At 40.7% G+C, this 15,768-nt stretch overlaps 1 protein-coding gene across 6 annotated transcripts in view; it reads right to left on the minus strand.

The window, feature by feature from the left end:
- Positions 1-15,768, minus strand: part of LOC110470912 (endonuclease domain-containing 1 protein-like) — a 159,868-nt gene that overhangs the window by 105,632 nt on the left and 38,468 nt on the right. The window contains exon 1 of one of the 6 annotated variants that reach the window (XM_077783700.1): positions 14,297-15,547. The exons of the other annotated variants lie outside the window; for them this stretch is intronic. The gene's annotated coding sequence lies outside the window, so the exon portion shown is untranslated. Of the gene's footprint in view, positions 1-14,296; positions 15,548-15,768 lie in introns of those variants that run through there. 6 annotated transcript variants of the gene reach the window in all.

Below are 15,768 nucleotides of genomic sequence, written 5' to 3' on the forward strand. Positions count from 1 at the left end.
AGAAATTCCCAATGCATAGTATAAATCGTTATATTCTGATATTTCTAGCTCAAATGAGGACCAGGTTTTACCAGCCAGTTTTTAGGAGTGTTTAGACCCTCCCTCTCTGGTACAGAAGCACACTGATGTCAGGCTGGGAAACGCATATCTTATACTGATTTTTTCCTTCTTATTTCAGGCAAAAAATTCCAAACCATAGCAAAGCTTTTGCCTTCTGCTGCCACTGAATACCAGTTGCTGCACAAGTAAAACAGAAAAAGGCTGACGTTATTTTAAAACAGCTACTTTTCTCTACTTAAGTGTTTAATTTTCAATAGCTGACTATGTTATGGGTGGGAAGTTAATGCCCAAAGTGATGCAAACACCAATACCCCTGAATAGGGCAGTGGCAACAAGTGAACAAAAAAAACTTGCAGGGTAATATAAAAACATAGTATGAAAAGTCAAACAGCATTATTAACTGGGGAGAAAAACCCATAAAGCAAACACAACAAAACAACATCCTCTGATGATTCTTTTTAGTCTCAGGCAGTATTATTGTGTTTGCTACAAAATACCTAATCAAGGTGACACAAAGAACTTCTAAACCATTTATTAATTACTTGAGGCTATTTTTCATTTTACTGCTTCACTGCAATTTCCATTAGCATGGGAAATTGTAACATTTTTTTCCAAAGAGATATTTCCAGTGAAGTCAGCGTGGATTCAACAAGACCAGGACCATCATATAAATAGAAATCAGAAAATAGTATTTCCATAAGAAACCGCTCAGATTTATTGGATTAACAGGCACTTACAAGTGACTCACGCTGACACAGCCTATAGTAATCCAATCTATCTGAGATAAGAATAAATTCAAAGGAAACCTTAAATTTAGAAAAATCACCTCTGTGGCTGCACACATAGTTGGCTTTATTACACAAAATCACATTAAGTGTTCTCTCCAAATGGGAGGACAAATAAATTAAAAGCTAAATTCTAGCAATTTTTTTTTCCATGAGTGCAGCATGTCCTCAACAGCAGTAGCTGCCACACTGAGCATAATGAGAGAGGGGTAAGAGAGCCCTGTGTGGAAGTGCCTTGTGGAACACAGCAGTTTTCCTGTCCTACAATCCCACAGGAATACACTGTGCTAAAGGAGTGGGAAGAAGAGGAGCCACCAAACCACCTCAACCTTGTCTCAGGAGAATTAAGGCAGGTTGTTAAATCTGCAGTGACAACCACCATTTTTCCTGCATGTACACTGGTTTTTCTTTCCATCTGGGATTTCTTGGGGAACTCTGACTTATCTCCAGGGGATATTACTAAATCCTAACAAACATTGAGGTATTCTGGCTCAGCACACTGAAGCATCAGTGCTTTCCTGAAACCCTGAAGGATGTTTTCACAGCTCTCACACCTCCTTGAAAACATGGCAGCAAGCAGGGAGCTGGGATACAGCTTATTTCTATATATACTCCTCCGCAGCAATAAAAGCATTTTTACCTCTTGATATTGCCATGAATAGCAACAGTCTGAAAAAAATGTATTATTAAATATTACAGAGTCATAGAATGGTTTGGGTTGGAAAGGACTTTGAAGAATATCTAGTTCAGTGGATGGACAAGGACACCTTCCACTCTCCCAAGGCTGCTCCAAGCCCTGTCCAACCTGGCTTTGGGCTTTTCCAGGGATGGAGTAGCCACAGCTTCTCTCGGCATCCTGTGCCAGGGCCTCAGGACCTCAGAGGGAAGAATTTCTTTCTAATATCCCATCTAAACCTGTCTTCATTTCATATGAAAAGAAAAAAACCAATATAAGGAAAGGTGACATTGGCCAGTGCATGCGTTGAGGAATGGACTTTTATCTTTACCACCAACTACTGTAAGATATAATTAAACACCACCTGCATGTTAAGGATATTTGAAAGCCACAGGATATTTGAAAGCCATGCATGTTCTGCCATCCATAAAGCAAAGACACTTCTCGGTGTGCAGGGATGTAAATCACTGAGTACACAGATAAAAACTCATTTGTAAGAACCAGCTGCACACTACCGAGGCCAACAAAATCTTATCAAATGCAGACTCCAAGGCTGAAGTGACTTATTTAGAGAACTGCTGTGCTGCTCTCACCTGCAGCACCCAGTTAAGTTAGATCAAGGACAACAGCACATACCAACTACCATTATAAGCAGGAGGCTTTAATTTTTTATGCACACTTTCCTTTAGGCATACACACCCACTCTCAGCAAATTCCCATTAATGGCCATTCTAGAATCCTGAAAAGCAGTATGTTATAGCCTTGGGCTAACTAAATTAGAGTGAGCTATGCTGAAGCTGCAATCTCAGTCAAAACCTGCTGTATGACTTGCACCACAATAAAGATACTCCCTCAGAGAGCCTCTTCACAGCATAATGCTTTCAAAAAAACCTCACCATACCCTGCACCTCCTGTGAATTTGGTCATGATAGCCTGGGGCCTTGCCCAAGGACACTCAGAATAAAGATCAAAAATTAACCAGTAGTCAAAAAAAGTTGATTATACCCATGATTTTTTATCTACTACAAGTGGGGATGTGGATCTTGGCTTGAAGGAGCACAGAACAGATGAGAACTCAAATGGCAAAGTGCAAGGGGACATGGCACAATTCGTTCTGAATGAAATACAAGGTTAAAAATCTCATTTTCTGTCACAATGAATTGAGTTTTCAAAGTGAGACCTCCCTGCCCTTGTGCTTTTTTCAGATTTGATTTCTGGAGAAATTCTAGCTTTTACATTACAGTAGAATGCTGTAAAATTTTCAAATAGCTAGATTTTGTGCTAACCCTAATTCATAATCATTCTGGCCTTGCAACCATGGTGTGAAATTCACTGAGCTAGACAGCTGGGAAGGGGGGGGTGTGAAGAGTGGGGGTGGTGTTGTGTTTTTTTATTATTATTGCACTTCTGGTGTTCAACCCTTCTACTCTATACAAAATCCATATTCAGAAGTCTGTAAGCATGAAGATGCTTTTACGTACCAGGATTTGGTCAGGCTCTAAAAGCATCTATAGCTTAGCTTGCAATGAATGAATCTCTCTTCAAATTTACTTTGGTGACGAAAATATGGGTTTCTAGCCTGTAGTCCTGACTTATGTAAAAAGTGATGCTGCTCAGGAAATTGTTTTGTCCATGTAATGCTCTCTAAAGTAATTTTTATCCCTTCAAAACCCTCTAAAAGACACCTACTGAGAAATGCTTTCCAAAGAAACCTGAAGAAAACTGTCTGAGCTCACAGTACTGGTAGAAAACTAAACTTTAAATGAAGTTCTAGGAAAGAACCACCAGCTTTTCACGTAAACTTGTGGTGAGTTTTCACTGAAGCCCTCAACCCCGCCAAGCCATGGCTAAATGTCATTCTTCACTTCCTATCCTAAATCAGCCATAACAGGAAGACGGTTTTGCTCTGTCATTTTCAGACCTCATTAAAACCCAGCACTAAGCATAATTCTGGATAGTGGAACTTGGCTGTGGACTGAAAAAAACTCCCCAACATTTAGACAGTCTAAGAAATTTAGCCTTGTTTTTTTTCTACCTAAATGGGACTTGGGCACAGCTCTTCACCAAAGACATGGTTTTATTTTTACACATGCTCTTGATACATGCTGGATCAACATCGTGAGGTATGCAAATTTAAACAGAACTAATTGGGTTGGAAAACCCCTCTAAGATCACAGAGTCCAACCATTAATCCAGCACTGCCAAGGCCATCATTAATCCAGATCCCCAAGTGCCACATCTTTTAAATCCCTCCAGGGACAGCAACTCCACCACTGCCATGGGCAGCCTGTGACAGGGCCCGCCAACCTTTTTGGTGAAGAAATTTTTACTAAAATCCAAACTGAGCCTCTCCTGGTGCAACTTGAGGCTATTTCCTCCTGTCCTATCCCCAGGAAAAGACAAGCACAACCTACCTACAGCTGCTTTGCAACACAAGCAAATCACAAAGTCAAACTTTCACTCAATTTCTTATGCAACTATCAGTCAACTTTTTATTATTTCCCCCTGCCAAAAATCTTCTATTCTTAACAATTCTTTAAAGGCCACTTAAGGCACACCAAGAGCTATGAAAAGCAACACTGGGCTGTTTCATGGATCATCTCCCAAGGTACCACGCTCCAAAGCACACAATGCCACTGTATTTCTGCCTCTGTAATACTGTCTTTAGGCAGCTACAAGTTGTCCCAGTGAGAAAACATGATTTTGTGCATGTCCTATTAAAAAAGATTAATCTGTTCGACACCTGATGATTCACTCACCCACATGTTAGAAGTCCGCACAAAAATGACTCATTCTGTCCGTAAGAATATTCACCTGGGATACCCAAGTGCTCTCATCTTTTCCAGGGCTGGTAACTGCTTTTTGTTGCAAAGGTGGTGGATGGCAGCTTCCATGAGAGCAATGGGCGACATGAAGGAGAAACAGCCATGGGACTGGGCCCTGGAAGTTTTATAAACCATCTACATAATAATAATAATAATACTTGAGAGTTAAGTTTGTGGATAACTGAAGAACTGGCAGAGGAAACATTAACACTCCACAGTGAGACAGCTGTTGAAGGCAACAACTGATTTTAACCCTGACAACTGATTTTAATCCCAACAAATCAACATCACCCAGATTTGAAGGAGCTCAGGCTACTCCTCCGTGACCTGGACACTTTTTCCCAGGAACGGGCTCGGGAGCAGCTGTACTGAATCTCCCTGGTAGGGACAGCCAGTGCAGGGCAAATCCACATTAAGGGCTTGGCTGATGACATAAGATTTGTTGTGTTTGTGCAACAAATCAAGCTCAGTTCTAGGCTAGAACTTCACGTCCAGTTCTGATACCCAGGCTGCGGAGACGCCAAGGGACTGGCAAGAGTTCAGGGAAGAGTTTGGGAAATATCAGGTCTGGCTGGGATACAGACTCTGTGACGCCAGGCCAAACGTCTCCTGCATTAGGGAGATGAGTCCCTGACCTTGTTTTCATAGGTGCTTTGTGAATATGACAAGGAACAAACAGCTCTTCCATCCTTGGAGAGAAAGGCACAGTGGGGTATTACAGCTGGAAGGCAAGCAAGCTTGAATTGGAAGGAACTTCTCACTTTTTAGTAACAGCAGTGCTAAATATTTAGCATTCATTGGTGTTTTAGGACGGCAGAGCTTCTAACAGCACACCAACAGGCACTTCTGAGGAAGAGTTCTCATCTTCTTTCACAGAGAACCACACAGGCTTGATACAGAGACATGAATCTAAAAGTTCCATGGAATCACAGAATCATTTGGGTTGTAAGGGATCCTGAAGACCACCCCATTTCAACCCCATCCACTATCCTAAGTTGCTCCAAACCCCATCCAACACGGTCTTGAAAAATTCCAGGGGTGAGGCAGCCACAGTTTCTCTGGGCAATCTGTACCAGGGCCTCCCTACCCTCACAGCTAAGAATTTCTGCCTAAGATCCAATCTCAACCTACTCTCCTTCAGCTTTTAATACATTTTCTTGTCCTAAAACTGTCTTTTACTAAAAAATAAAAATCCTGAAGTTAGTACTGAAGTTAATTTTCATGCTTAATTTTATTGCTACTGCTATGTAATGCCTACTGCTTTGTGTTGTCTCAATATCAACTGTGCTCCCTTGCCTTGAAAGAAGCCCTTTGTAGATGGTTTTCCTCCTTGGTAAACTTATCTGCAAAAATACAGGCATGGAAAATACCTGATTTGCTGTTTTTCTTGAACCTCATTACCTCAAGAAGTAACATGGAAAATAAAGAGAGAAAAGAAAAAGAAAATGTGTGACCTTAATTTAGGAGAAAGTAAATGGTAACTCTGTGTATTATTAGAATACGATGAGAATTTATGCAAGAGGACACTAGTTTAGCCAGAAAAGCACTTAACAGAAGTGACTAAAGACATGCTTGCTGCTTGCCTGACACAGCTCTCTCTTTCCAGCCCTTCTATCATCCAAACACATTTTACTGCCACCCCTTCTGCAACTCCTGGACCTGAATTTTTGACTGAAGTTTAGACAGTACTCGGAGGCACCAAAGTGCACAGCACACCCAGTTCAGTAATCCAGGAGAAGATAAAACTTTCAGATGTATTTGTTCTACCAACACCTTGCATTCAGTGAGGAAAGGGGAATAAAGCGAACAAACTGGCCAACACCACAAATGAACCCTGAGAAATGAAAAACACAAAAAGAGAAATAATCTAATGAAGGAAGATCGTTTCCTGACACAAGAAATAAAGTATATAGATTCTGAACTCTTGCTTATTTCTAAATCTGTAAGTTAAAAAAAATAATATTGAACCGAGTAAGGCACAACTGACTCATTTTTAATTCTGAGTCATCCCAAATCAGTGGATTCCTGTGTCAGACTATCTGTGCCCTCAAGAAGGTAATGGAATATGGCAATTTCTAATCCACTTAAGAATCAGGAAATTCACACAGCAGGTGTGAACACTAACAACCACTATTTTCACTTTATACTGAAAAAAAAATAATTCAATCAAGCCCTCTCTATGGAATATAGCAAGAGGTCTGAAGAGAGTGGATAAGATAAGCCATGCTGTTTTACACAAAAAAAAAGTAGGACAAGTCCTTTCCTGGCTTGTCCCGCTAGAATTACAGACCTTGAACTCGGAGAAAACAAATAAAAAACCTCTTGACAGCAGTAAGAGATCAGGGCAACCTTCTTCACACTGCCCTGTGCTGGGGGCTGCAGACACAAACCACATCCTGAACAGCACCAGCTCTGCTCCTGATGCCCAAGGCAGCAGCTCCTCACCTTCCATTGTATCCCAATTTAATATTTTGCAAAAGCAAACACACTGGGTTTATGTAATTAGTACCAGTGTGCCATTCACTCCATGGGATTTGGAGTTTTAACTCCTTAAAGATGCAATCCTAGAAAAATTAATGCATTTCCAAGAGCTTGGAATGCTCTTATTTCTGGGGAATTTATCACAGAAGTGTTTAGCACAGTGGTTTTAAATCTTCTAATTTTATGAGGAGATTCGAACTGCTCAGCATTTTTCTGAAAATTCTTGTTCCCAGAATTACCAAGTTACATAAGAATCTCATATGCCAATAATGAAACATTTTCTAGTCTCCAAGGTAGCACAGAAACGCCAGAAATTTGTCTGACATTCCTCCCCCTTCCAAAACAAACCCAGCAGGCACGTAAAAAGAACTCGAAGTGTTATTTATAAAGTAACTCATTAATTATCAATTATTGAAATACCAGTAGCCCAATTGTTCCTGAATACTTGGTGAGGAATGTTGTTGATGGTGTCCATGCATCCCTGTCAGGTCTTCTTTATCCACGGAAAGAAAGAGAAGAAAGGAAAAAAAAAAGGAAGGGAAGAGGAAGGGAAGAGGAAGGGAAGAGGAAGGGAAGAGGAAGGGAAGAGGAAGGGAAGAGGAAGGGAAGAGGAAGGGAAGAGGAAGGGAAGAGGAAGGGAAGAGGAAGGGAAGAGGAAGGGAAGAGGAAGGGAAGAGGAAGGGAAGAGGAAGGGAAGAGGAAGGGAAGAGGAAGGGAAGAGAACCTTTTCTGCATCATAGTTTTCCAGCCTTTTTAAGATCACAAGTACCTGACGTTTTTATTAAAATAACTATCTATGGCTTTAATAAAACACATGAATTAAATGAAGATGTTTCCTCCCACGATCACAGCATCAACCACTATGGGATCAGCATTTGGAATAAAATCAGCAGGAGCACTTCCCCATCGATGACAGCAATATACAGCCCTGTTAATTTATTGCTCATTATTATTCATCATTACTCTGGCTCAAAACAACTTTCAGGAGAGGAGTAGCTGGGAAACTTTGCATTCTTCCTTAGCAAGTATCTCTGTAAAACATAAAAATGAGGCATCTAAATTATCTGTTCCCAATTACAAAGGCTGTTTTATATGGCCCACAAATTTTCCTACAGTACAAAAGTAGATTTTAAAAGATTAACACACACATTAAGAAGTCCAAATTCTAGCAAACACTTAAATATTGGTGTCTTAAAGCTATTTTAAGTAAAGAGTAGCAGTAGAGTTCTGGAAGCTATCAAGTATCTGATTAATCCCATGTCCAGTGAAGTATCCAAGCTTTTTGAGCTGCTTACAAAATTGCCTTATCTCTTTATTTGCTATAGGTGGTACACTGGCATCACATCACCTGTGCCTGCTCCTAGATTAGGACAAAAAAAATTGGAAAATTTCTTTTCTCTCCCTTTCAACCTCTTAATCCTCATTTCAAACCCAAAGCCTCCAAAATGTTTTGCACAGGCATGTTGTAAAACTAACTTTAGGTGTTTAGTAGAGTGACAAAGGGAACCATTTTGGATCCCTCTGCAGAACTAACGCCTCAAAGTGCAGCTCTGCTCATTTGTATTTTAACCCAGCTCGTGTGCTGGTATTCCAGCAGCATATGGCAGTGTGTATTTCAGTTGGAAGAGCTTCAAGGAGGAGCAGCAGCATCATTCTAAAAATCTGCTTATATACCAAATCAAGTTGTTTTTTTTTTTTTCAAGTGAGTTCCACTTGAATCTTTAGGATGCCCATCCTCTTCTACCAACAAAAAAAAAAAAAAACAAAACAACTCTCCATACTCAGGACGAAGTTTCCTTTGCCCAAATGTCTTTAGACTGTTACCTGCTTTTGATGGCAGAACACCAAGAAATAACAATTATGAAGGAAGCTCAAGTTCCCTCTTTAGAACCACAATGATGAAAAGAAGAAAAGATCTTAATACTTGTTGCTTGGAATTATTCCAGCAATTAGGAGACACTGGATAAATCTCACCTCACCTTAAAAATCAGATATCCAGGTGAGATTACTCTTAATCCGGGGGGATTACATGGATATCACTTTTCACAAAGCTAGTTAGGTGAAACCCTCAGTTGCAGGGGAAGCAGAGCTCTGAAAACCTGCAGAAGAGATGGTATTTGCATCACAAATCTGAGCAGGAGTTACCATAAAGCAGCCACATGTTGTACCACTGCCAACACCTCAGCAGAGTCTGAAATCCCACGCCAAGTGTCTAAAATAGACAACACCGGAAACTTAATTCCTGAAATAACCTTAGGACCTTACAGAAGGTGAAAATAGACAACTTGAAGGAAACAAATCCTCTGAATAAACACCAAACTGATTATTCACTGACTGCAGAGGCTTCTTCAGGCTTTGATACCAACAAAATCTTACCACTGATTTCAGTATGATTTTTTCCTGAGCAAGAACTGTGGGGTCCTTCCCTTAAGAACTACAAATTGCTGCATCTAAAGAAAGTGAAAGATACCCCTGCAGAATTGTACACAAACCTTGCTTCAGACCAGTTATCCCAAGTATTCTGTACAGCCCCATCTGTGGAGCAGACAACTCCTCCAGTGAGTACTGTCCCAAACCACAAGAATTTTGCGTTAATTTTCCTTAATTCTTGGCAGATATTAACTGAAAACACCCTTCTCTGTCCTGACACCATCCCTGAACATTTGCATTCAATCCACATTTATTTGATGGGAACAAATGAAGACAGAGCTCTCAGCATCCTTCAGACCTCCAGAAAATATTGTCTTTCCCCAAATTAACACAACAACGAGATCAGCAAATGCCACTGCTGAAGCAAACACCTGCTCTAAGGTTTGGTGGGCAGAAGATCTTTCCAAACCTGCTAGAAACTGAGATCAGGCAGCACTCAGCTGGAAGAAACCCCAGCCCTACATTATGTAATCTACATAGTTTTTAGACCAGTCTGCATTCTTGCAGAGCCCAAAAGTGAGGAAGCTACAGACAGAACAAAAGAGAACAGAAAAAAGTTCATCAGCCTCAGGCCAGAGGCTGCTGAGGGTTCTGTGTGTGCACACTGAGGCAGGACTGCCCGCTCACCCACACGAACCTGAGCACTGCAATCTCATAATATCAAGGGTAAAAGCACCACAAAATTTCCAGCGAGTCAGATCAGTCCCTTATTTGGATGAACAACCACTAACAACTAAGAAATTAAAAGATCTGCTTCAGGGTTGGCTTTGGGTTTTCCTTTTCTTGGTAGTGTGTGAATAAGTCCAGACACAAACTCATCTTAAAAACTCAGAAACAGCTCAACTGATGCTGCCACTGACCATACGGAACGAACAGAAAGTGGTAACACCCAAATTCAGCCTGACCTTTAAAGACAGATTAGTCTCAACCCAGATTCTTCTGTTGAGTATGCTGGGGTTTTTCCTCATTTCACAGAACTGCAGAATGGTTTCAGCAAGAAGAGACCTTAAAGCCCATCCAGTCCCACCTCCTGCCATGGGCAGAGACACCTTCCACTATTCCAGGCTGGACACTTCCAGGGATGGAGCAGCCACAGCTTCTCTGTGTAACCTCTGCCAGGGCACCACCACCCTCACAGTAAAGAATTTACTCCCAATATCTCATCTAAAACTGCTATCTTTCAGTTTGAAGCCATTCCCCCTTTACCTGTTGCCGCATGCTTTTGAAAATAGTCTCTGAAATGGAATATATACTGCTAGAAATGCAGCCTCTGAGTACATCTCCAAGTTGCAAACTTCTCATGTACTTACGTAAGAATGAGGAAAAACAGGTGAAACTATCAAGCACCCAAGTCAAACTAAGCTGTTCCTTGCAATCAACATCATTTTATAATATCTTTAAATGTGATTTAAAATTCCATTCTCATTTTATCCTTCTAGGTCACCCAAAGGACTGTAACTTCTTTTCACCCAAAGAGACTGCAAGCCTTCTTGCTTTTAATCAAGTATCAAATTGCTCTTTCTTAACCATCATGACTGAAAAAACTCTCTAAAAGTGGAAACACTGGCCAGTTCAAAACACTGAAATACCAGGGTGAGATTTAATTCACTCAATTTCAAATACCTGCACTAGATCTATGAGGATTTTGGGTGTCTAAATCCCTCACTACAGCTCAGGGAATGCAGACAGCAGCTCATCTGACCACACAGAAATAATTACAGAAGGATGAACCAAACTGCTCATTCCACTTCACTGGCTGGGGGGCAGAATCTTCCAATTATTCCAGCAGGATGAGACACACAAGAAGGAGAAATTTTCTGGTAATAAACTTTCTTGTGTCAGTTTGTCTGACAAGAGTATCTCAAAGTGCATGGAAGCCCATGAAGCTCAAAACCTCTTCCTTCCAATAAAAGCACAGGAAGAAAGAAAAGACACAAAACCAAGTTCAGAAGCAGAGAGACTTCCTAGTTCCAGACAATGCTCCATGCCTGGAAGTGTCTAAAGCCAGGTTGAACAGGGATTGGAGTGTGGAGTTGCATTATTTAAATAACGCAACTCCACAATTGGAGAAATTTGGGATAGTGGAAAGTGTCCCTGCCTATGTCAGGGGGTGGAACTGGATTGTCTATAAAGTCTCTTCCAACTCAAACCATTCTGTGGTTCTGGAACTTCCCAGCCTCATGAAGTACCTGACAGTTATCAGCATCAATCATCATCTCTTGAAATTAAAGTGGCCAAACTGCAGGATTTTGGAGGTGGACAAATTCTCAGAGTAGTCACTGTAATGTAAACAATGCATTTTTAGACACCATTAATTAGCACTCCTTCAAACAACTCCAAAAACTGACAGCAGAGGCAAAACTTGACCCAGCCCTGACCTGGGCACAGGATCTTCACTGCTGCAAGAGTGGCTGCATTACTGATTACAAAGCACTCAAGTTCAGTACTTGAAACAGTAGTTTTCTCTATTTTTAGCTATGCGACTAAAAAAAAAAATCCCCGCTTGAGCATGAGGGTTGGACCAAGTGACCTTAGTCAGGTCCTCAAATAAGCTCAGGCATTCTGTGATGAAAAATCAAGGAAACTGCTATAAAGAAAACTAAAATGAACAGGCAAAAAAAGGGGAGAGTATTACAAGGATGACAGCTTGCTAAAGATCCCCTATTGCATATGGAAGAATAGAGTAAGTACAACTTCAAACAAAATGAAGAACAATATTAAAAAAGGGTTCAAAAGCATGTCCTTCAAAAAGAGAAATCATACCGTGATTCCAGGGAAAAAAAAAAAAAAAAAAAGACTTTAAGAAACTAAATGCAAAATTTTAAGCTGAAAAAAAAAAAATACTGAGAACTGATGTGTTAGGAGGAAATTTTATCAAATCCACCAGAAGGGTGAAGCTTATGAGAAAGACTGCTGGGCCAGCAGGTGACAGAATATAAAGGGCTCGACAGGACAAAGCTGTGGGGAGGGGGGAAAAAACCTCAGAAATGCTTCTTCACCACATGAAAACCCAAATGAACTCAGTGTTCAGGACGTAAGAGTTTAGGGAACTTCCAGCTCTGGCGCCTGCCTGCAGAGAGGAGCAGGCAAGAGGATCCTCTCTCCGGGAAGCTGAGCACTGCTCACTGCCAAAGCCTACCAGGAATTCCACAGCCAGGAGCACGTGGACACAGCCAGATTTCTAAGGAAACCAAGTTATTAAAAATACCAACTGATGGGCTGCAATCTGCAGGTCACAGACAGGAGGGCTCTGAAAGGGTGCTGTGGATGTTGGGAGTCCCTAAAAATTACCAATTTCTCCACAAGGTCTTGAAGAAAACTCAGCTGTAGAGCAGAAAGGAGGAGGGGTCTTACTAACCAACAGTTAATTTACATCCTTAGAACATAAACCCTCATATACATACCTAAAACCAGACTCCTGTACAGGTCTAGAGTTAGACCTCTCTCATTTAACTGCACAACAAATTATGTTGAAAAGGACACACTGTGAGGTCACAGGTCTATTACAGATAAACCAGTAAATGCATCAAAGCAGTTACCCTCAGTGTTTTCTTCCAGCTAGTTATTATACAGCGTGACTGCGAGAGAAAACAGAACATGAAATTCAAGTAGATTAATTCTAAGACCCTGTACATAGAAAAAAGCGACCAACTACGCACTGAAAATGAGGGGTTCTAAATTAGTTTTTTTTCCTGATTAGGTGAGACCTTGAAGTCACTACAGATAGCTTTGTGAAAATACAGTTTTCACAGTGGTTGGCAACAGGAGCGGTGAAAAAGCAAACTGAATTTCAGGAGTAATAAGGAATGAACAGAGGAGGTAATAGGAAGCAGCAGTGGGACATTGGGACACTGCACTTATATGCAGCATTTTAGTGTCCTCAACTCTCTACTTCTCTAAGCTGCAGCTGCAGGACACCACTGGAAAAGTTATTTCATGCTACAGATCCTTTAAATCTGGCCCAGTTTTACATTAGATGTTTGCTACATTAATGTTGAAAAACAAGAGCAAGGAGCAGTTCTACTGCTCAGGCAATTTCCTACACCTAATCATCTAAAACAAGTGTGTATTTATAATTGTGGAGATCAATTCTGTTGCCTAATTTCCCTTATTCAATATAATTTTCCATTTATTGGCAATGCAGAGAGTAATAAACCATCAGGTTCAAACCAAGTTGGTTCTGAGACTAAAAACTCAGAAGATGAAAAATGCTGTGAACAAAGCAGGCGTGGACCTTGTAAACATTAAACATCATCCTCAGTCATCCAAAAAGGTGAATCCTTTGCCCACCCTATCTTTCAAAGGTGAATTTACAAATAGGCAGCTCTGGAACACTCTGCCCAGGGAAGTGGTGGAGTCAAAAAATGCATGGATATGGCACTTGAGGATATGGTTTAGTGGTGAATATGGTGGTGCTCCAGGGCAGAACTTGGTGATCTTAGAGGTCTTTTCCAACCTCAACATTTCTGTGATGAAGAATGACATTAGATCTTACATATTATCATCCATTCCTACAAAATATTTTACAGTGACTTGACATTTACAAATGTACCAAAACAGCACAGGGATTTTACCACCAATTCAGCTGTGCCACGTGGAGAAGTGGGCAAAGCCACTCTGCTTTTGGCAGGGCTTGGTGCCATTCCAGCTCTTCTTTCCACAGGGATCTGAGCTGGGATCTGTTCCCAGCACTGTTCAATAAATTCATAAGTGGCATGAAAAGGGCTCAACAGTGAGATGACAACATCTGCTGATGACAGTAAAGTTATTCACAGTAGCAAAGGCAGTAAATAAGTAGGAAAAAACAAAAAGAAATGCGTGCAGATAACTCACTGGACATTAAAATATATAAATGAAATTCAGGAGTGAAATTAATGAGGACTCTCAATGAAATTGAGTGCGAAGTAGGATGAGTGGAGGTGGGGTAAGTGGCCCTATTTCATGTATATAGGTCAGCAGGCTTTGAACTGACTCAACACTGCAGCAGGCTGAGCTCTAGAAAATTATAGTTGTAATGGAAATAGTTATGTATTAATTACTTAAGTCTTCTCCAGTGAAAGAAGCGTATTTTAAATGGAGTTCAGGCTCGGAAGTTAACAAAAGAAGATGGCTCCTCACTGAACAGGCTGATGTGGTGGAGAACCAGAGCTTTACACTTCCCAGTACTCCTCACTCATGAATTCCAAAAGACAAATCCAGTAAACACTGCAAAAAAAAAAAACCCAAAAAACATCCAGCTCAGTCAATCCATGTCCAACAGCTGTCTGGACAATGAAGGGTGTGCAGGAGGAGGATCCTATTCCCATTCTGCTGCTGTGCTCCTCAATAACCCAGCTGTAGCCACTGCTGGAGACAAATCACTGCTCTAGGTCAGTAAATGACAAGAGCTCTTTCCTCCTCCTACCTTCAGTACCTCTCTGCAAGCTGTCAGACCTTTTTAGTCTATTCTAGACTTTCTGTGTTGTCTGTCAGGCAAAATCATCAGAACTATGCTGGAAAAGCACATCCAAAATGCCCAGCAGGAGCAGCTGGCGGGGTGAAAGGGATCAGATGCCCAAGCATAAAGTCTGTCACCCTGTAGATAATTCTGTTTGCATTAAAGTTACAATGCAGCTTTGCTCCCCATAAAACACCCATCCACCAAAGTGCAGCAAAATAGTCCCCTCCTTCTCAAAGGAAAATCAAGCCTAATAAAAGAGCCCATTCATTGTTTGAGTTCCCTTTTCCACAAAGGTGACTTGGGCTTTTTGCTCTTTCCCTGAATTTCCCCTACATTTCCACTCTTGCTAGAAGGAAAAAAACAAACCCACTTTGAAAAATCACCTGGATTTCCAAGCAACAAGATGAAAAGTCCTACTTATTCCAGGAAACAGTCCTAATTCATTTAACAAAATTAATGGGTATTTTAATGACACTTTTAGACTACCACACTGTAACTCACTCTTAATACAGTCTAATGGTTTAAAAATAGGAAAATATTAACCACTGTCCCAAAATAATCTTTGAAATAATTACCATATCACTATTTCCCATTATTTTTCTTCTCAAAAAGATGCCAAGTTGCTCCAACATGGAGCAAAACAAATCTGCCACAGAAAGAGAATTCAGAAGAAAATTTTACTTTTCTGGGTACATGTAGCACTAATTCTTAATAGCCAAGGCTACAGAAACAACTTCTATGTCAACAGGTACTGAATCACTTTAAGAGATTAAAATTATTGAACAAATCACTGCCTCTAACCACCTACTCCTTCCCTTCAGTATTGTAAAACTTCCCAGGGATTAAAGACCGTTAGAATGTAACTTATAGAAAAAACATCAGAAATCAATTTTGCCTGTTACTGTATTTTCTTTCACACAGCACAGCTGCCTAAATTTAGCACGGCTGTTTTTATTTCTCTTACGAACTATGTTAACAAACTCTGTGGGGCTCTTCACTACCCTTGACACTGAACCACAGACTTGCAGATAAAGGCTGGGAAAACTGACAGGGTCAAATGTCCAAGTTGGG

The sequence above is a fragment of the Lonchura striata genome, chromosome 5, assembly GCF_046129695.1.
Source record: "Lonchura striata isolate bLonStr1 chromosome 5, bLonStr1.mat, whole genome shotgun sequence".
NCBI lineage: Eukaryota > Metazoa > Chordata > Aves > Passeriformes > Estrildidae > Lonchura > Lonchura striata.